At 38.7% G+C, this 21,542-nt stretch overlaps 1 long non-coding RNA gene and 2 pseudogenes across 1 annotated transcript; 2 read left to right on the top strand and 1 right to left on the bottom strand.

The window, feature by feature from the left end:
• Positions 1 to 6,381: 6,381 nt before the first annotated feature.
• Positions 6,382 to 13,731, bottom strand: LOC107757684 (uncharacterized). Its single transcript, XR_001641956.1, has 4 exons — positions 13,720 to 13,731; positions 12,010 to 12,011; positions 9,538 to 9,542; positions 6,382 to 6,470 (listed from the first exon to the last, which is right to left on the bottom strand). It is a non-coding gene; the product is annotated as an uncharacterized LOC107757684 (long non-coding RNA).
• Positions 8,307 to 16,498, top strand: LOC107757681 (calpain-14-like; annotated as a pseudogene).
• Positions 16,499 to 16,872: 374 nt separating this feature from the next.
• LOC107757683 (calpain-1 catalytic subunit-like) overlaps positions 16,873 to 21,542 on the top strand; it is a 9,256-nt pseudogene continuing 4,586 nt past the window's right edge.

Raw genomic sequence — 21,542 nt, 5'->3', positions numbered from 1 at the left:
GCTCCAGGTTAAAACAGAGTTGAGAGCCCAGTCAATGTGAGGATTATGTTTGACTAGCCAGGTGTGCCCCAAAACCACTTGGGTGGTGGGTGAGTGAATGAGGAGAAAATGGATCTCCTCGACATGGTTGCCGGAGAGCATGAGTGTAATAAACTTAGTAGCATGGGTAATCCTGGAAAGAAGGGTGCCACACAGTGTTCTGGCCGATATAGGCTCAGCCAGAGCAACGGAGGGGATCCCCAAGTGCCTGGCCAGCGCAGCATCCATGAAATTGCCCTCAGCTCCGGAGTCAATCAATGCAGACACTTGATGAGCAGCCCCCTTCACCAGCAATGAGGCTTGAAACTCAGACCGACCACCAGAGGGCAATCGAGCTCTAGTAATGCTCACCTTCTGCCCTCCCTTGAGCGGTAAGCGCTGCCTGACGGTTGGGCACGCAGCAGCCACGTGACCAGCCTCTCCGCAGTAGAGACACAGTTGGTTGTCCAGGTGAGGACGACGCTCCCTCAGCGTCAACCGCGCCCTCCCAACCTGCATCGGCTCATCCTGGGGGAAGTCGAGAAGTTGAGATGGTGTGTCACCTGACGCTGCAGATACAGCTCTATTACCAGGCTTGAGATAAGCCCCTCCCCTCCGATGCCGGTAACGGAGAGCAATACGGTTATTCACCTGAATAGCGAGGTCGATGAGTCCGTCCAGGCTCGAGGGACAATCTGTATTGTTAAAAGCGCTATATAAATAAAGGTGACTTGATTTGACTATATACTGAATATGCATACAACTGTCAGGGAGTCTCTGTCACCAGTCACCAGCTCTGGACTCCATGTCCCAGAATCCTCCCTGGCTTACACCTGTTTTCAGTCACGATCACCACTCACACCAGATCACACTCACCTGTATTCTGATCACCTGCACCTGCCGTCTCCAATCAAGTCACCATTAAAAAGCACGCTCCTTCCAGTCACTCACCGTCCGGTCTACCGTTCACTATCTGAACCTTACCAGACGTGCTATATGCTGTTTAGACTTACCTCTAGTTCCCCCGAAGAGCTTTATCTGTTGTTCTCCTCCGCTCCTGGATCCCGAACCCTCCGTGCACCTACAAAGGAACCATACATCTGGACACCGCAAAGATTCATTGAACTGTCATTTGTATTGGATACTCACCAGTCATTGCTCCAGTCACTCTGACATAACCATACCTGTCAATAAACCTGCCATTCATTCACTAACCTGTTGTCTCCGGCTTGATCTGTGACAACGACAACGACACCGATGCATTGCCTTTGACTTTCTGACTTGGTGTATATGCATATTCAGTGTATACGTGTACGTGTACATATTACACACACAGAATAGCCTATGCATATAAGCAAAGTCAGCTTTATTTATAAAGTGCTTTGTACAATATAGATACAAAGTAAATGGAAGGCGATGAAAATATTTATTTAAAAAAAAAAAGAGTTTTGATTACTAAGTGAACAAATTATGTATAAGTGTTTTCACACAATCGCTGTGTGTAGGTCATCAGTAAATGAGTGTGGCATTAAAATGGCAGTGTTTCCCAAATTAAACAATAACTTTTAGTTTCGAATGATGTGTGTAATGTAGAGAACTGTGTTTAGTCCGTTTTGTTGGGTAGAGACAAAACGCGTTTAAAAACTAATGCGGTTGCTAAGGTTTTCTAGGTGGTTGCTAGGGAGTAGCTAAGGTGTTTTCCACTTCTTTTCAACATTTTTCACCATTTGAATGTAAATGGTCTTTTGAGGTGCTAATCCGATTGCTAAATTGTCCTGGATGGTTGCTAGGGAGTTGCTAAGGACATCCAAGAATGCTCTAAATGTTTTGTTAAGGTTAGTGTATAATACATTAGCTTTATAAAAAAACATGGAAGTCAGTGTGCATTATGTAGTTAGGTAAACGTGTGTGTGTATGTGTGTGTGTGTGCACGTGCGTGTTTATATTTTTCACCAAATTAACCCCTCGTTCAGAGCCTGAGACTGTGAATGTAGTTGTGGCAGGTGTCTCAGACATGCTGTGAGTTTGCATGAGGATCTTCAGACTGACTCGGTGTGTGAGTTGACGTATGTGTTCTCACATGTGAGTAAATGCAGTCGTGAGACGAGCAGCGCTGATGCCTGATGACATACGGTCTAATTGCAGCGCAGCTCAGCGGAAGTGTCAGCCGTACGCCGGTGAAGGAGAGTCAGTCGGTCAACTAATAAATGTCACATTTAACACTGAAGCTACAGTATATATTAGCATGTGAAATAGAAATAATAACAGGTCTCCTCCTGTTGTGACGCCGATGCTTAGAAAACAAGCGCACAGAAGTCAGTTTAATTGGATTTATTCAGATCTACTTGAAGCATGTGTGATATGATTATGGTTTTAGTCTTTGACTCAATTTTATGACAGAATATTTTGTGAAAGATGCGCCTTTCACTTTGCAAAATAAAGTATTTGTCCCACTTATTAATTTAACACTTTCTAAATTTACAAATAATTTAAAGGTAATACATTAAATTACAAAATTATAAAATACAATAAAAATGCTATATTAAGTTATTTATATACAATTATTTTTATACAAATAACAATTGATTAAAATTTGTAATTAATTTACACATTCCTTTAAAACTTTTCTCTTTTGCAAATAATTGATTTCAAACAAAGAGAGAGAGAGAGAGAGAGTGTGTGAGAGTGTGTGTATGTGTGTATACTCAGCCCCCCAATGTTAGAATAATTCAAAATATAAGGGCTGAAGAGCCAGACTGCATGACCTCAATTTTAAGTTTAACCGTACTCTTAACCCTCAAAGACCGAAATATAGAAAAATTATTTCACCTTTAAAATGTTGTTGTAGGAGGCCTCTAATGCAGAAATAAAAGTTTTTTTACATTTTTGACATTTTAGTTATATTTTAGGGAAATGTTGTAATATTGCAGCGTTGGACTCTTGGGTAGCAGAATTTCAGTGTTTCTACTCTCCTGCGACCTCTGGAAGTAACCCAATAATCAGAATTTCCTTCAGGATTTCCAGTGTGGTTAGGGTTGAATGCATTGATGACAAGCATATCCCCATCATCGCACCTTCTGAAAATGAATCAGATTACTGTATGGAACGGAAGGATGCCAGATGGAGGGGTATAGCTACGACATGCCGTAACCACAGCTGTTACATAAACACAAATTATTCATAATTTATTTGATCATCTTTATTTCCTACAAATACAAAAGCAACTGTTTTTACTTTTGGATTTTAAAATTCTTACAATGCTTCATCTCTATCGCGCTCAAAAGACACTGAATGATATTTAATGTCAAATATTTGTAAAGTAATTTAGCCTATACAGCCATGAACCTTTCATGCTTAAAGCTTTACCTTGATTGAATTGTGTTTTTATACTTCATTTTTAGCTGCTGCCACGTTCTTTATTTGTTCTGTCTTTTTCTGGGATACCATTAAAATTAATATTAGTTCAATAAAATGTTCTCCTCTGATATTATAACAGTTATTAACAGTTATTAAGAATCAAACTTACGTATTGACGAAAGTACGCAGATGTTTTTTTGTCAGTGCTGTTGCCATGGTGAATCGTAATTTCAGAGCTCCACTGATCCTGACTTTTCATAGTCGTGGTGCACGCGCTAAACTCAGAGTCAGCCTACTCAGAGTTGACTGAACTAACACAATTCAGCTGTTCTGAAACCGAAAACTCAGAGTTTCCCATCTCAGGGTAAGTCAACTCAGAGTTCACGTTTAAACTCAGAGTTGGTCGAACCTCTTTATTGAAACGGGCCCCTGAAGAACTAAATGAAAACTTTCATCACTTGACTTTAGAACACTTGTATCAGAGTCCATCTCAAAGTCACTGTTCCCATTTTTCAAACACTAGCATAGATTACATTATTTGCTAAATAATCTCAATGCAAATCAATTCCAATCAAACTTACACATTTTAAAAAATGTATCCATTCCACAGAATTCACACATTTAAAAGAAAATCACACAATACTGTCTGATAGCTTATTAATTAATAATTTTATTATCACTAAATACTGAAGGCACAATGTTGACCTCCTGAACTTGATTTCCACATTCCTCAGAAATTAATCAATGTCACGATTACCTACGGAGAGGAGCGAGGAACGAGGAGAATGCAGGAGAATACCAATCAACAGTCTTTTAATAATCCAAACGGGGGAACAGACAAGTAGCACAACATCGGACGTTAGACACCGGACAGAAAGCAAGGGGCAGACCACACTATAAATACCACTCAACAAGGTAATAAACGAGACACACCTGGGATCAGTGAACACAATCAGAACAGGAAGAGGAAGAACCAAATATGGGCACATGAGGGAGAATACACACACAAAACAGGTCCATAATCCTGACATATCACCCCCTCCCAGAAGGCGCGTCCTCGCGCCGTAGATACAACATGGGGAGCGACGGGTGGGAACTTGGGAGGAGGCTCAGGAGGAGGACGGATACCCGGGAGGGGGCTGGCATACACAGTCCAAGGAGGTGATGAAGGAGGGAGGAGCCAGGGATGAGACCGGGGGGACTTGGAGCAGGAGGAGCCAAGCAGGACCCAGGCCACAGCCATGACGGTGACCCATGGTGGAGCCGACGGAGGGAGGAGCCATGGAGGAGGAAGGGCCGACGACTCCAGGGGGCCGACCAACGGCGGTGGAGCAGGTGGCGAAGGAGCCCGAGGCAGAGACGGAGAGCCGATAAGCCAGGGCGACGGGGATTCTCCTCCAGGGGTGCACAGCCCCAGATCCAAAATCAGCTCACCCTCAGCCCTAGTGCAGTGGGCGGACCTCCTCTCCGCAATCTCAATGGCTACGGCTTTCTCCTCGAGGCGGGCGTGGTAGCCGGCTTTCGCACCTGGTCTGACTTCATCAGCAGCTCTGGCTCCGCGGTGATCCTCAGCTCTGTCGCTCCTTGCGGCAATAGCTTGTCGGTCGCGGTGGGCTCGGGCTTCAGCTCCGCGCTGCGGGGAGATGGTGGACTGGGCTCTGGGTCGGGAGTGGAACTGACGAGATTCTCCTTTCTCGAACTGGCGAGATTGTCCACTCCACAAAGGCGGTGAAATTAGCTCGAGGACCATCCTCGGACGACGGCGCTCTGCACGCGGTGTTCAAACTGGCATCGTAGAATGCACAGAGTGCGTCGTTCGGGTAGCTGGTGAGACTTGCGAGGACCAGGAACAGTCTGGTATGGCCCTCAAGCGATCTCTCCCCCTGCTCCAGCAGGAGGAGGAGGTATTTAGGGCGGGCGAGGGGATCCATGAGGAACAACAGAAACAAAAAACACTGGGTAAAACAGAGAAACAAAACTGAGGGGAAACTCACAGTAATACTGTATGTCAGTCTGGTGTTCTGTCACGATTGCCTACGGAGAGGAACGAGGAGAACGCAGGAGAATACCAATCAACAGTCTTTTAATAATCCAAACAGGAACAGGAAGAACCAAATATGTGCACATGAGGGAGAATACACACACAAAACAGGTCCATAATCCTGACAATCAAAAGATTGTCTGGATCTTTATTACTCCAAGTGAAGTCTATCTTATCAGGATTTATGTGGCTCTATTCATCACGAAACATTTATTGGGAATTAAGTATATCAGTGTACTGGAGGAAAACGTGTCATTAATGGTGTTCCAATCTCCACATAAATGTAACTGGGTATTAGAGTATATATATTTTTTAAAAATCCATAATTTATTTTCTAAAATTTTGTAATAACCTGTTTTATAAATTATTATTGTCACCATAGATGTTCCCCAAAATTAAAATACTATTCTACTCTTCTACAACCAAAATCAAACACCTTACAAAATAGTGAGTGTAGCGTCTGGACCAATCAGACACACCATTTTTCATTTGATTTAACAAATCAATTATTCATTAGATTAACAAATAATCACAGACCCCTCACCCAATAAACATACTGGGTGCCAGCATGTCTGGGAACGACCGCAGGCCCCTGGTTACCATGGCAACCAGGACCCCTCAGCCAGATCAGATAAATCTTTACGACCTAATGGCATGTTGAGAGTTCTCCCTCTCACTACGTTTTCCATAGGAAAGACACATAATGCACAGCAAAATGGACTCTTCTCTAATTAATTCATAGGAAAACCTTTCTTTGAATGAACACACATATACTTGGGTCATTGTGTGTGTTGTTACTGTTCTTGTATATTGTCTTGTATACTGTTTTATGCATGCTTATGATAGAACCACTCGTTCATGTAATCTTACCTATATGTAATCTTACCATGTTTAGTATATGAATTCGTCTTCTGATGATCTAAACGAGAGTGTATATTATATGTTGGTACATAGGCAATATATTAATGTTCTAAGAATCTTTACTAGTTTGTGCATCAACACCCAATCGAATTACATATGCAAAATACCATGCTTGGAGACAAAGAGTCATAAACTTTCTCTCCAAAAGTGAAAGCCACCATTGGCTCCGTGACCTCCCGGAGGTGTGAGCTCAATAAGAGATAAAGCTCTCACACCAGTGACCCGCCTCAGTCAGTCTGCGGTTCTGTTCGATTCTGAGAAGATGAGGATGTGAGCTAGAACGCTTCTGCAACTCTTAAGTCTGCACCAGGCTTCGGCCTTGTCTTTACATTCACCAAAGATCCTAGGATCTCAGCTGATGTCTCACTTAGCTCTTTTTCTCACTTTCCACTGGGAAAAAACTCCCAATCACCATCGAGTCAGAACGTATTTGGAGTTCATCGGTCTTCAAACCCCGGAAGAAGGTGATCGCGACTCCTACACCACCGAACCTCCAAACCATCAAGACTTTCATCCGAGACTGCATCTGTACGCTCGTTCCAGGTCAAGGCAATGCAAGTATGGTACATTTAACTAAACGAAACAGAGGTTTAGTAGAAGCTGTAGACCCCGTTCTAAAACGACGCTGATGGTTTCACTCAGGTGGTTAACTGACTCTTTTCATAGCTTCATTCTCTGGTTTTTCCTAATGGCTTCATCCATCAAGCCTCATTTGCTCTTTCCCATGTATAAGTGATTGTTCGTTTGTTTGTTTGTTAGACTAGTTTGTGTTAGTGTTTAGTTAATAAAACTCTTGTGCACAAATTACATGAGTTTCTGATTCTGCCTTGCAAATTAATGCCCCTGTACAATTTTGATCCTTACTACATGCTCTAATGCATTAATACTGTATAAAATTATTTTCTGTGGCCACGGAAATATCCTTTCCTAGAGTTGATATGAACTTACACTGAATGTTCGCTGGACGAACAGATTGGTTGATGGCAATTTAATTCTGCTACAGTTACTACTGGCAGCTGATATAAATAATTGTAATTAATCATAATTTACTGTAATTATTTATATACATTTCCCTTTTGAGCTAATTTGCTACATGAGCTTTAATTTTTTTAATTTTCTCTTTACAGTTACAGTTTACTCCGCTGAATTATTACTAAACAATGGATCTGTTCTTAGTGCATATTAATCAATATATAATTTTAGCTTTTGGTGTACAGAGCTTTACAAATAGAAAATTACTTATAGAAATCCCTATGAATATAAGTAACAGGCCTTCCTATTGCTTGTACTACTGAAAAACATCATGTATAAGTTCCACCTCCCTTTTCCTCCTTTATCAATGTATGACCTTGATCTAGTTTCTGATTCTTTGGAACCTCTTCTTTGCATTGAAATGTTACCTGTTTATGAGTAACACATTAATTTTCTGCCGTCTTCACTTTATCTTAGTTCCTATAAAGTCATTTTATGAGGTACAGACTCATGTGATGACACATCATATGAAGAGATTTTTCAGCATGTTACTGTTCTGATCTTTGATCTACATTGAGCTCCATTCAAATATTGACCTAAGAATCATAGTTACATCACACCTGGATGATGGGAGGAGTCAGATGTTTATAGGCATCTTCTGAGACTTGCATGCTCAGAAAAGACCGAATAATCTGCCAACTGCCAAATAAGAGAGAAAAGGTATGTTTTTATCATGCTTTCATTTCAGTTTTTACATGCATATGAAGGAATTGTGCATGCAAATATATTTGTATTTGAGTATTAAAATCAGTTGCATGCACATGATGCAAAGGCAGTGCACGTTTCCCTGCATGTCTCTGTAAAATAAACAAACCTTAACCTGAAAAAAAGTTTAAAATGAAATAATAATGCATTATTTCATTAGCTCTATACTTGTACTTTGCACAATAAAATGTAACGCAATCTAATGTTGAACATTCAACAGATTTGAACCGCAATGCCAGCACCTGGTGTGTGTTTAAACATCTTATCGGAGCGTAATCTCAAAGATGGACAGGGCTCTCCCAACAATCCTGAGAAGTTCCTGGATCAGGACTTCCACCGGCTCAAGCAATTCTGTCTGAAGGAAAGACTGAGATTCGTAGATAACTTGTTCCCACCAGAGATGAAATCAATCGGTCTGGGATCCCTGACACGTGAAGACCTTCAGAGAGTGGTGTGGAGGAGACCACATGTATGTGAACATCTTCACACACAAACTACTGTGCTTTTTCTTGATTTGCAAGTGAGTGTGTGAACCGCTGTAAAGTGTAAAATAATTCAACTGTTTCCTTCAGGAACTGGTGCCAAACCCTGTTTACATTGTTAATGGAGCTTCAAGGTTTGATATCATACAAGGTGTATTAGGTAGGTCTGCTGTGCTGTACATCATTAACACAATATAAACTCTGTAAATGAAGAGCTGCATGTGTAAGTTTAATATCTAACCAAATACTTACTGTTGTTGCATTTATAGTTATGTGTCATTAAATATTAAAAAAAAAATCCCCAGAGCAAGACACTTAATAGATAAAGTGGCAGTGCAATAAAGCAATTAATCAAACAGGCATATATTTGGTGAATACAATGGGAATATAGTGAATACAAATGGAAAATCTAAGTAAATAGAGATGTTTTAAAGAAATTGTTCACAAAAAAAAGGCTAAAATTGTCCTCCCCCTCAGGCCATCCAGAATGTAGATGAGTTTGTTTCTTCATCAGATTTGGAGAAATGTAGCATTCCATCAGTGTCTCAGCAATGGATGCTCTGCAGCGAATGGGTGCCGTCAGAATGAGAGTCCAAACAGCTGATAAAAACATCACAATAATCCACAAGTAATTCACACCACTCAAGTCCATCAGTTAACATCTTGAGTAGCCAAAAGCTAAAACAAATCCATCAAGAAGTTTTTCGCTTCAAACCGTTGTTTCTGGCTAAAATATGAGTCCATAAACAAGAAGTGAAGTGACGTGTGGCCTAGTATGGTGTCCCATGCTCTGAATTTGACCCATTTAACCCATCCAAGTGCACACACATACACACACTGTGATCACACACCTGGAGCAGTGGGCAGCCAATGCTGCGGCGCCTGGGGAGCAGTTGAGGGTTCGGTGCCTTGCTCAAAGTTCTCACTTCAGTCGTGGTATTGAGGTGGAGAGAGCGCTGGTTATTCACTCCCCCCACCTACAATCCCTGCCGGACCTGAGACTCAAACCCGCGACCTTCAGGTTACAAGTCCAACTCAGTCAAATGCTCTACCACTGAGCTATACCCCGATTATAATAATAATATAACTTATATATAACATATATAAAATAACGATAATAGAACTTCCTCCAGTGAAATAGTCCATCTCCTGTTGTCTCACATCAAAATCCAGCCACATATTTGTTTAGAGCTGTTTTGGCTTGTAAACAGTGTTTGATCTACAGATTTCTCTCCTGATTCAGACCAGACCACTTTTTCACTGGAGGAAGTGTTATTTTAGATTATGGACTCGTATTTTAGCCGGAAACAACGGTTTGAAGTTAAAAACGTCTTGATGGATTCCTTTCACACAGCTTTTGGCTTCTCAGGATGTTAACTTCTTGAGTATTCAGCATATTTTAGCTTAAAATGTCATAAAGATGGATTTGTTTCTTAGAAACGTATTTTTGGCTTCACAACACATTAATTGATGGACTGGAGTGGTGTGGATTACTTGTGGATTATTGTGATGTTTTTATCAGCTGTTTGGACTCTCATTCTGACGGCACCCATTCACTGCAGAGCATCCATTGCTGAGCAAGAGATGGAATGTTACATTTCTCCAAATCTGATGAAGAAATAAATTAATCTACACCTTGGATGGCCTGAGGGTGAGCACATTTTCAGCTAATTTCCATTTTAGGGTGAACTATTCCTTTAATAAGAATAGAAGTACCCATGCAGCTGTTTATTGAATTGTAATGTTCTTGACTGAAGGTTAATTATATACTGTGAGATATATGCCATGTGTGTGTATGTGTGTATGTATGAAGGCAACTGCTGGTTTTTGGCATCCGTTGGATCTCTTACATCTCAAAAACAAATCATGAAGCAGGTTATCAATGATGAACAGAATTTCTCTGTGGATTATGCAGGAATCTTTCACTTCAAGGTAAACATTCAAACTGAGATCATTCTTAAAGGGATGATTTAAATCATTTTCGGTGAACTGTTCCTCACTGACTATTATACGACTATTATATGATATTATGACTATTGTAATAGTTAACACTATTATACGAGTTTATATTTATTTATATATATATTATTATCCACGATGAACAGAATTTCTCTGTGGATTATGCAGGAATATTTCACTTTAAGGTAAACATTTAAACCATTTTTGGGGAAACTGTTCCTTTAAGAGTTAAAGCTTGTATATTTTCTTTAACTATATATATTTCTTTCTTTTTTTTCAGTTCTGGAGGTTTGGATCATGGGTGGATGTCGTTATTGATGACAAGCTACCAGCCATGGACGGCCATCTCATCTTTGTTCACTCCAAAACACCAAATGAATTCTGGCCTGCTTTATTAGAGAAAGCTTATGCTAAGTATGTTTTACTTTAATAACAGAGATTTCCATCAGAGCTGGTTAGTTTAGTCCATAATTTTTATTTTTATTTGTTTTTGTTTTGTTTTTTTAATGGGAAAAAACTTCTGGAAATCATGTCCTGATAATTGTGTTCTACATTTTTCCAGAGTGTGTGGCTCGTATGCGGATATGGACATGGGAAGCATATCCGAAACTCTCATGGACTTCACCGGTGGACCACACATGACCATTAAACTAAGTGATGTATCAGGAAAGCTTTGGGACACCATGAGACGAGCCGGCCAATCAGAATCCCTCATGGGATGTGGTACTCCTGGAGGGGTAAAGATCGAGTCTTTAATATTATTATAAAACAATGCAATTTCAAAGCATGGAGAGTTACATAATGCAGTGGTTTTCAACTGGTGGTCAGCACAGTATTTTTGTTTACATGACAGAAAGACTAATATCACCTGTACAGATGCTATTATTCCAGACTAGAATTAACTTTTCACAGCCCGCGGCAACAGGGTAATTGTTACACTTGACCATTAAGTGTTGCTATAATCTTAGACTTCCATAGACTTAAGTTGAATGCATTAAACTTTGCACGATTTCAATATCAACCGTGCCTCCCTAAAAGATTAGATTTGACAAAATACAATGCACAAAATTAAAGTTAACACAATTGCTGTTAATATGAGCGTATTTAGTAACCAATTTTAAAATATTTAACAAATGCATTAATTTGAATTTTAAATTTAATAACCAGAACCGCAATTAATTTATTTGTAATTTACTTGCTACCCATAGATGAATTTGCATCAGTTTGATCGGATGCACAGAATCAACAACTAGATTTTTCTTCTCATGTTCAAAAGTGGTTAAGCTTATTTATTTAGCTGTTCTAAGGGACCGTTAAAAAATAACGCTGTTTTTTTTTTTTTTCATTCCAAAGCGCTACTTTTCTATAGTTTTTCTATGTAAACGCGCTAGATGGACATTTTTGACAGTTGCACTCGCGTTATTTGCAGTGTCTCGCGCATGGCACGACTTTCTAAAAATGTCATGCTCAAGTTAAAAGAAGTTCTGTCAGGACCACTATTGTCAAAATGAAAGACATTTAGCATACAGTTTGGTTTGGCGGTATGGTTCTGTTCTGGGCAAAAACTGCAAGAGCAGCAATAATAACCCCCCAGGGTCAACAGAATAGAACAAGCAGATATCATTAATGTACTTAATGATATTTAAGTGTAACACATTATTCAAGATAAAGGAGTCTGATTCAACAAGGAATATCAGAAAGCCAAGTCCTGACTGTGGAGAAAGGAGGAGCTGGGGATGGAGGAGGGTAATTTGCTCCTGGGTTAGCGAAAAAGCTGCTGAATAATACTGAATAGAGCTTATATAGAAATGCAGTGATAGCTGTCGTATTCCTATAGGTAGATGTGATCAGCTGAGAGTCAGCTGATGCAAGCTTGACTCATGTGACCTGCCAGAACTAACGCTATACGCTTAATTTCTACTTAAAAAAAAGGCAATTCGAGACCATGTTTTTTTTTCTCATTCCACTGCCCGTGTTTCACGTTTTTTCACAGCAAAAACAAGTTTTATGTGAACAGCCTCACACTATTAAATAATTGTGTCTGTTTTTTTTTTTCAAGACAGACCAGCCTGTGAAGAACAAATCATATCATTTATAATAGCATGCACAATTGAAATGGAAGTCCTAAAATCACTTTGTTCCTTTAGCAAGCAGGTCTACTGAAAAATAAGGTGTTGCCCAATGGTCTTGTGGAAATGCATGCATACGCGATCACAGGAGTTGCAGAGGTGAGACCGTAGTCATTTTGGCTTGATTAAGTTGATAAGGAAATGTTTCCTGTGATCTAATGAGTTGTTCTCTCACAGGTTGTATGTAAAGGTCGTCCAGTGAAGCTGGTGAGGATCTTTAACCCTTGGGGTCACGGAGAGTGGAACGGAGACTGGAGCGACAAGTCTGAATTCTTCTGATTGAATTAATATTTCTCTATAATTCCTCCATATATCAACCATCTGACATCTTGTTAATCTGGTCTTTTTAGATCCCCTTTGTGGGAACTTGTGCGTCCTGAGGACCAAAAACACAACGTTGTACTCGACAATGGAGAATTCTGGTGAGCAGAAATAAGAGTCAAATATTTTATATCTCTTGCCTTTTCTTGATTTTTCTGCATATTGTCACGGTTCTAAAGAGGCGAAGACTCAAGTGCAGGCAGATGAGGTGTCTTTATTTACAACTCACAAAAATAAACAAACACAACTGAAACCAAAACACAACTGAAACCACCCTGAAGGGGAAAAAGCCAGAGTACATGAAAGCTCACCACAAGACATAAATTGAGCACAGGGCAGCTACAAATCAAAGGCATGATCTGACACCTATGTGAGACAAACGAGCCCAGAACAGAAAACACAGGGAGCTTATAAGGGAGAGGCAATCAGGTAAACAGCTGGGACAAATTAATCAATAATAAGGTAATGAGAGAACAGGTGAGTGGAGTGAAGGTAACGGAGTCCGGGAGGATGGGAAATGGCGACCTCTGGTGGTGAGAGGGAGAAACACCAGACGCCAGACCCTGACACATATAATGCATAATTGCAAGTCACTATATTTAGTTTTCTGTCTCTGCAGGATGTCAGTGGAGGATTTCTGCAGGAATTTTTCAGATTTGGATATATGTTGTTCAGATTTGAACTTTCTTGCTGGATCTTATTCTTCCTCCTGGAAAACTGAAGTGCACAGAGGCCAGTGGGTGTTAGGAACAACAGCGGGAGGCTGCTCAAATGACATCGGTAATCCAACTCTGTTTATTCTACAGCTATTTTTACTATGAGGATGCAGCTTCAAGTCACTTCAAGCTCTGGTTGACAAGATATTCTTTTTTTATGAAGTAGATCCATGTTGACCGCAGTTGCTTTTAATCAAGATATTGTGTAGAAAGAATGTTTTTTGTAGAATGTTTGTCTCCAGACTCTGAATAATAATTGAGGTTTTCAATAATTCAATGTTTTGTTGTCAAATATTTCTCACATGATTAATGGCAGCTTAATTTGGAGATCAGATTCAGATATATCTCCTTTTTCTTGCATTTATAGACAGTTTTTCAAGCAATCCCCAGTTTCGTGTGACTCTTAAGGAGACTGTTGAAGACCCCAGAGATAAAAGCTCTCCAAATCTCCTCGTGTCTCTCATTCAAAAATCTCACAAGAGAAACCGGCACCTGGCCACCAATTTCCATATCGGCTTTAACATTTATGAGGTTTGTAGAAATCTATTTTGAGTTTGCATAAGACCTTCTCTCCTTGAATACAATATTTAGTACTTGAACGTTTATATTTGTTGTCTTGCAGGTGCCAGCTCATGTATGTATTGAATATATTCCTCCTGATACATACACAATTTTACAAGTTTTTTTTTTGCAAGGACAGAATAACATTTTTACTTATTCACTAGTTAAAGGACCGGAGGGAAAAATTCCCTGCATCATTCTTCAAAACCAATCCCATTGGAAAAACCAAAACCTTCCTCAATGCTCGTGAAGTCATGGAGTTTTTCCGATTTAAAGCAGGCGAATACCTTATCGTTCCTTCAACCTTCCTGCCAAGCAAAGCTGCGTCCTTCCTTCTGACAGTCTATTCAAAGACAGAAGCCATCATTGAGTAAGAGCTTGGATTATTAACATTAGAGCATGAGTGATGGGCTAGATGCTTAAACAGTCATTTATGCTAATGCTATTTCTGCATATATATGAGAAACTACACTCTTAAAAATAAAGGTTCTTTACTAGAATTGATTGTAGATTTTTATGTTGTGTCTTCAGAGACAAATCTGGATATGGCATGACAAGAACAAAGGTATATGGAAGCATGGGAAGTTTGTTTTTTACATGTTTTGTGTGTTTTGAAAGTATATGTACAGTATATGTGTTAAAATGGTTTTCATTTTTCTCAGATGATTCCCAGGGATAATGATGAATCCTTTCAGCTTTTTCTGCAATATGCTGATAAGGTACATGTGACTCTTCAGCAGTTCTGGATTATGAGGGAATGTGACTGATTATGATCAGAAATGTACTAAAATTGCGGCTGAACGAAACCACACATATTTAAAACAAACATGTTATCTGATGATTGTCTGTTTATGTAAGTATGGAGAGGTGGACGATGAGGGACTTCAAAGACTTCTGAATGAGAATGTTTATGCAGGTGATGCTTCAAACTTCTTCCAGAGAAAAGTCACAATATAAGCTCATATTTTTAAATCTCATCTTCCAGTTTTGCTTCCAGTGATCTCTGATTCTACGTATGTTTTTGGTCTGATCTTTCAGGACATTCACAGAAGACAACAGGATTCAGTTTGGATTTGTGTAAGAGCTTGGTGGCTCTGATGGATGTATCCTCAAATGTGAAGGATCAGAGTGAGAAAAGGCTTTCAGGGTTCTTTGTTTCAGACACTTGTGCATGTCGTTTGTAAATGATAGAATAAAAAAAAAATTATAAATTGTTTCATGATGCTCTTTAACGCAACAACGCAGCTCAGTGTCACTGGAAGGCTGAGTGAATTTGAATGCCTTCGTTTGTGGAAACGTGTTGTTTTTCAAAGGGTAAATATCCATCGGAAGTGCAAAATTTTCTAAAATTTTGTCATCAAATATTCTATTTCCAAAATGCACATTTTATAAGTAAAATGGGTTGCAATTGCTCGCTGGATTCTTTCTTTCAGGACATTTTCTATGACATGGATGTTTCGCGCACTGGAAGTCTGTCTCTGAATGAACTCGGAAATGCTCTTAAGGTCACAGGTAACTTTCTCTCACACCATTTAATTGCCTAATGTGCAAAACAATATCATTGATATGCTGATATTTTGGATGTGCTCAAGGGTTTGTATTGAGTGACAGTATGCTGAATCTCATGGCTCTACGATACGGCAACTCTAATGGTTAAATTACACTGGAAAACTTTATTGTGCTCGTCCTGCGCATGGATTGCATGGCCAGTGAGTCTAAAACATTAACCTAATTGTGTTGTACTATATATTCTGAATAAGGGATAAGGAATCGGTTTTGAATTTTGAGGTGCCTAAAGATTCTCACCCCTATATCACATCAAAGATTGAGAAATGAGCTTCATAATGCATATTTCATCAAGATAATGAAATGACTGCATGACATCCAGTCCTAACCTAATGCACTCACTGTATATAAACTGATATTATCATCACCAGAGACATTCAAGAGACTCGCTGCTGGAGGGCCGAATATGATGCTGGGAGAAAATGAAGTAATGTTTTTCATACAAATATTTAATTAATCAGAATTCGTAGTAAGATTAATAAAAATCATAATCCGTAACGGTAGAATTAACCAATGATGCTCTGTTGTTGTAGTGGATGCATCTCACAATGTACTCGTGATCCAGATGAGACTGAGAGAATGGATCCTGGACAGACTTCTGAGACCTCACTGATAACATACAGCAATAAATTACACAAATCTAAGACTTAAATGCAACTTTACCTTCAAACTTGATACATTAGACATAATGCAGGCTTGTTAACTACAATTAATTTGACTGTGCATAAGGAAATTGATTGGATTTCCTTAGAGAGATAACTTTTCAACCAGGAAACTTTTATACAGATAACAATAATCTAGTTTAGTTTTTTTTAAAGCTTGAAAACTGTTTGCAAACTCTATGCACTGTGCCCTATGATTTATTACAACCACTAAATAAATAGTTATATCTCAGCATTCACTGTGTCATCATGCTTATGTTGTGGACACTTTACTAATTACATACTGTGACATTTGCACAATATTTAAATATTGACCTGAGAGTCATGTTGCATCACACCTGAGTGGGCGAAGTCAGACTTTAAAAGGCTTCTCCTGAAACTTCCTCCTGCTCTTTGCTTTGGGAAGGACGGAATAATCTTCCAGCTACAGTAAGAGACGACAGGTATGTTTTGAATCATTTCATCTTGCTATCATTTCAGTTTTTACATTTACAATATCTGTGCACTAGAAGGAAACTATCAACTGACATGCAAATTAATTTGTGTTTTAATTCAGTCATTTACATGCACATACATACATGCTGCAATGGTTTTTCATGCACGTCTGTGTCATTTGAATCAACCTAAACCAAAAACAAATAAATAAGCATAAAGGGTTATGTTTTTTTATTGTTCACTATATTTCATTGTACTCTGTACAATAAAGTTTAATCTACTTGTCTGAAGAGTAAAATGTGAGTAAACAGAAATAAAAGCTATTGGAAAAATGTTCACCATAAAAAAAAGCATTGTGCTGCTGTCTGTTCAACAGATTTGAGCCGCAATGCCAGCCCCTGGTGTGTGTTTAAACATCTTATCGGAGCGTAATCTCAAAGATGGACAGGGCTCTCCCAACAATCCTGAAAAGTTCCTGGATCAGGACTTCCACCGGCTCAAGCAATTTTGCCTGAAGGAAAAACTGAGATTCGTAGATAACTTGTTCCCGCCAGAGATGAAATCAATCGGTCTGGGTCCCCTGAAGCGTGAAGACCTCTGGAGAGTCGTGTGGAAAAGACCACATGTACGTGAACATCTTCACACACAAACTCAATCCGTTCATAGCAGAAACCTCAGAAATGAACTTGTTGATCATTACAGATTTTCACCTGAAATCGAAATTAGCCTAAAACCACTTTGCAAAATTCAAATACATCTTGTTGAACATTGTGATGCTAATTTGATGTTGAGATTAGGGCGCGGCTGGTTGTAAAGCCTAACATCCACAACAAAGGAACTGCAGAGTCATGCATGCTTTTCTGTTTGGTTTAGTTTGTAATTTCAGACTAGAATTGAAAGAGAGAGTCTCTCTGCTGTTTTTTTAGTGATTTGTACCCTTGTGATTGTGTCTGATCTGCTGTAGAGTGTGAAATGAATCATCTGTTTCCTTCAGGAACTGGTGCCAAACCCTGTTTACATTGTTCAAGGAGCTTCAAGGTTTGATTTTATCCAGGGTCGATTAGGTAGGTCTGATACAAACATAGTATGTGCTTACAAGCTACAAGTGTAGATTTGGAGAAGGTCATGCAACACTCTCTACTATGTAATTATATGCCGTTTTAATATAAATGTAAAATTCCGCCAATGTCCATACCAAAATTGCAGTACGTACTTAAAGCACATATAAAAAAAATGCATTAGAAACAAAATTATAATGCAATACATCAATGCAATTAACTAAAGCAAAAGCGAAACATTATCATTTAGAGATGAGGAAACTTTCAAAGGTCGCAGGTCTCAACCGCTTAATAGATAAAGTGGCAGTGCAATAAAGCAATAAATCAGTCAAATAGGTGTGTACTGTAATGTTTTTGACAAATATATATTCTGTATGTGTGTATGTATGAAGGTAACTGCTGGTTTCTGGCATCCGTTGGAGCTCTTACATCTCAAAAACGAATCATGAAGCAGGTTATCAATGATGAACAGAATTTTTCTGTGGATTATGCAGGAATCTTTCACTTTAAGGTAAGCGTTTAAACCATTTTTGGGCAAACTGTTCCTTTAAGAGTTAAATGACAGCTGAACTGTCATCTTTTGTTTTCAGTTCTGGAGGTTTGGATCATGGGTAGATGTTGTTATTGACGACAAACTACCAACCATTGATGGCCGACTTTTCTTTGTTCAGTCCAAAACACCAAATGAATTCTGGCCTGCTTTATTAGAGAAAGCTTATGCTAAGTAGGTTTCAGTTCATTTATTCATAAATAATTTAAATGAACAATCTTTAACCTTTGATTTTGTATCTGACTTTCATATACTTTCTGCTTCAAATGATGTAATATGGTCTTTTTTTATCCAGAGTGTGTGGCTCGTATGCAGATATGGATGCAGGAAACATATCCGAAGCTCTCATGGACTTCACCGGTGGACCACACATGACCATTAAACTAAGTGATGTATCAGGAAAGCTTTGGGACACCATGAGACGAGCCGGCCAATCAGAATCCCTCATGGGATGTGGTACTCCTGGAGGGGTAAAGATCGAGTCTTTAATATTATTATAAAACAATGCAATAAAAAAAAAACAACATTAAAATATATTAATTGATGATGAATTTTTGTTACTTTAAATAGATTCATTCTTGTTTTTTGAAGATGAAGGCATGTCACAACCTGACAAATATATCATAATGAATTTAATTTCTAATTTGACTCTCATTTACCAACTGAATTTGCACCAAAATACAGTAGTTTGATTAGATGCACAGATTTGAACAAACAAGACATGGGAAGCATTTTATTCTCCTCCCTTTTTAAAATGTGTTTAAGCCTATTCATATATGTGACCCTGGAGCACAAAACAGATTCCAGATTTTCAAATAGTTGTATCTCAGCCAAGTATTGTCCGATCCTAACAAACTATACATCAATGGAAAGCTGTACACTTGTACACTTATGACTGGTTTTGTAGTCCAAGGTCACACAAGCTCATTTCCACCATGGAATAAAAATATTTTAAAAGTAATTGTGGCTTTTTATCTCACACTTTTGACTTTTCAGAATTATAAGCTATATAACCTCAGAATTTTGACTTTTTCCCTGTATATCTTGCAATTTAGATTTTTTTCTCAGAATTCTGAGTTTAAAACGTGCAATTCTGTTTTTTGTTTCCACTATGGAATTAAAAATAAAAAAGGTAATTGCTACTTTTTATCTCACAATTCTGTGTTTTCTTTCAAAAGTGTGAGTTTATACCTCACACATCTGGATTTCTATTTCGTAATTCTAAGGGGAAAAAAAGTCAAAATTGTGAGAATTCTAAAATGCTTTGTATTGTCTGCATTGAGAACAGACAGTCATACAAACATGATCACAAAAGTCCTAAAATCACTTTGTTCCTTTAGCAAGCAGGTCTACTGCAAAATAACGTGTTACCCAATGGTCTTGTGGAAATGCATGCGTACGCTGTCACAGGAGTTGCAGAGGTGAGAACTAATTTGGTTTACAGTTTTGATGTGTTTAGTATCTTTTGGCTCAAATAAGTTGATAAGTTTTTCCTGTGATCTAATGAGTTGTTCTCTCACAGGTTGTATGTAAAGGTCGTCCAGTGAAGCTGGTGAGGATCTTAAACCCTTGGGGTCACGGCGAATGGAACAGAGACTGGAGCGACAAGTCTGAATTATTCTGTTTGAATTAATATTTCTCTATAATTCCTCTATATATCAATTAGGCATCTGACTTCTGGTCTCTTTAGATCCCTTTTGTGGGAACTTGTACGTTCTGAGGACCAAAAATACAAAGTTGTACTTGACAACGGAGAATTCTGGTGAGCAGAAATAAACATCCAAAGTCTCTAAAGTTATTTTAGATCAATATGTAAGATGAGGTACATGCCGCCAGACATGTACATCATCTTACATTTCATACAGTTGACTGTTGACAAATATGATGCAGGGCAACAACTTCATAAATGCAGTTATGCCATAAAATTCAAGATATTGGTGCAAAAAATGCCCCTGAGTTTTGTCTCATATTTATATATATCACATATCACACGATATCACTCGAGCAGCGAGAGCAATATCACAGGAGTGCTGATTTTGTCCTGATTTGCACGAGTTTAAATGTGATTTTATACAACAGTTCAGTAAATGAGAAGTTGATATTGTGTTATACACAATATTATGTGTTTTTGCTCAATTTAGCAGAGAACATATAATCTTTAAAGCCACAGCAGAACTGTTGCACGTCTCTTAGCAACACAGCACTGTTTAGTTTCGGAATGAATCCGCGTTTTGAACGAATCGTGTGAATCAATGGCTGCATCCGAAAACTTATGCAGCTGACTTGCTGCCTCGCTGCCGTATGAGGCAATGACTTTGCAGGCAGCGTTTTTGCACGAAGGCACCTCATGAAACTGATTTCGGACAGCCTTCTGAGGCAGCGTATCGGTTTAATGATCTACAACAAAATAGAATGAGTTTTTGTGATAACTAAACGAATATTTAATTACTATAATACTTATGTCTCGCTTGAAATAACATAAATCGTGCAAAAAGTTAGTCAGAAATATACATTTACACACAAACTGACGCAAAAACGCAACTTTCAGACGCCATCTTTATTTTTTAGCTCAACCGTCACGGAATGGAATGCACAGGATTGTGGGATATCAAAGGCAGCGAACGATACATCTATGCTGCCTTCAAAATACGATCAGAAGAAGGTACCTCCGGAGACAGGAAGTAAAGCAGAATTTGGATTCGGATGTGCCTTGATGCCTTCCTGCCTTGGAATGCTGCCTCCAAGGCAGCATTTTAGAGTTTTCGGATGCAGCCAATGATTCAAAGGCCCATCTATAAAGAGAATAAATTACTTTATTCCTGAATGAATCAGCCATTTGAATGAATGAATGACTCATAAAGACATTTACCGCCACCTGCTGGCAGATTTAGTTTGTTATTTAGAGTATCATTTCATTAAATTTTTTTTTTAATAATAATAACAAAAATAAAAACAAAGGGATAGTTCACCCAAAAATGTTTAATTCTGTCATCATTTACTCACCCTCATGTCATTTCAAACCTTTCGCT

Source organism: Sinocyclocheilus rhinocerous, unplaced genomic scaffold (genome assembly GCF_001515625.1).
Source record: "Sinocyclocheilus rhinocerous isolate Xijiao unplaced genomic scaffold, SAMN03320098_v1.1 scaffold2850, whole genome shotgun sequence".
Taxonomy (NCBI): domain Eukaryota; kingdom Metazoa; phylum Chordata; class Actinopteri; order Cypriniformes; family Cyprinidae; genus Sinocyclocheilus; species Sinocyclocheilus rhinocerous.
This window is presented reverse-complemented; position numbering and strand designations above follow the sequence as displayed.